This window comes from Acomys russatus, chromosome 5 (genome assembly GCF_903995435.1).
Source record: "Acomys russatus chromosome 5, mAcoRus1.1, whole genome shotgun sequence".
NCBI classification, from domain to species: Eukaryota; Metazoa; Chordata; class Mammalia; order Rodentia; family Muridae; genus Acomys; species Acomys russatus.
This window is the reverse complement of record NC_067141.1, coordinates 65,655,631-65,657,374: the sequence shown is the minus strand read 5'-3', so window position 1 is coordinate 65,657,374 and position 1,744 is coordinate 65,655,631.

Genomic DNA, 1,744 nt, shown 5'->3' with positions numbered 1-1,744 from the left:
GGGGGGGGGGGGGGACGGACGACTGATCAGAGGGCAGGAGGGGCAGGCACTCACTGACTCGGGATTTCCTGCCAGTCTTCCTAGCAGCTCGCCAAAGCCACGCCCCCTGGCCACGGGCTACCCCATAGCCCTGAAAGACAACCTCCCCTCCCCCCCAAAGCCATCTGACCATCTGGGTCGCTTGGTGGCCTGAGTCCTTGCATCTTGGAGAATGGTTTTATTTGTTAACATCTTCCTTTACTGATCCAGAGTTTCATTTGTAAATTCTGTGTGTGCCTTCAATGAACACCCATCTCTATTTGTCTCCTTGTGGAATGAAATCGGGTCACAAAGCCGACTGCTAGGATGCATTTCTAAAAAGTAGCCGGGTGAGCCAGGAGTGGTGGCACATGCCTTTAATCCCAGGGCTTGGGAGGCAGAGGCAGGCGGATCGCTGTGAGTTCGAGGCCAGCCTGTTCTACAAAGTGAGTTCAGGACAGCCAAGGCTACACAGAGAAACCCTGTCTCAGAAAAACAACAACAACAACAAACAAACAAACAAACAAAGACAAAAGTTTTGTCTCAGCCAGAGAGCAGGGACAGGATGCACTTGTGTTTGCTTGAGCTGGTATCTTCTATCTGTGGTTTGTATACAGGAATCACCTGATAATCACAGCCACACAAACCTCAAGAAGCAAACCACTATCTGCTTTAGTGGCCTCCACTCTCGCCTCATGGCATCTGCTGCACTGGACTGATTTTGGAGAGTGACCAGCAATCATTTTGATTAGCCGGTGCCTCAGCTGCCGGGGTTTGTTGTCTTTGGCTTTGTGGATGTAGATCCTCGGGTTTCGTGTATACCAGCGGAGCCACACTAGCCTCAGTATTCTGTCTCAGCTCTATTGAAGGGAGGCTGTCTATCTGAGCTCTTCTATCCAACTGCATCTTAAACATTACCAAAAAACAACAATAATAATTGTTTGTTGTTTAAGACAGGGTTTCTCTGTCTGTCCTGAAACCCACTCTGTAGATGAGGCTGGCCTAGAACGCCTGCCTCCGCGTCCATAAAGGCATACACCACCACTGCCCAGCACAAAATAAAATTTTTAAGGAGGTGGGGAAATTGAGAAAGGATCTTTAAGCTAGCCTCAGTCTCACTATGTAGTCAAGGCTGGCCTTTAACTACAGAGCCTCCTGCCTCCACCTCCCAGGTGCTATAATTACAGGTGTGCATTGCCACTTCCATCTGGATTCTGTTGTTGTTGTTTTGTTTTGTTTTCTGAGACAGGGTCTCCCTGTGTAGCCTTGACTGGCCTAGGCTTACTTTGTAAACCAGGCTGGCCTCGAACTCACAGCAATCTGCCTGCCTCTGCCTCCCGAGTGCTGGATTAAAGGTGTGCGCCACCATGCCCGGCTCCCATCTTGCATATTGAAAAAGAAAAGATCATATATAGAAACCTTCCTGTTTTCTTTCCTTATTTCCATGGACAGTTTTGAAAAGACTGCTGCACAGTCACCTGGGAAACAACTGGGCTCGTAAGCGCAAGGCAAACCAGGAAAGCAGACCCATGTTTCAAGAGATAGAGCTTTTGTCTGGCAAGCTGGTTCAGCAGGTTAAGGGCCTGCAACCAAGGATGATGAGCAGAGTTTGACCACCAGGTGTACATAATGGAGAGAGAGCGTCCATGTTATTCTGTCCCCCCACCACACACACACACACGTACCACATACAAAACAAAGAAATACAAGGGGAATTTTGAGATAA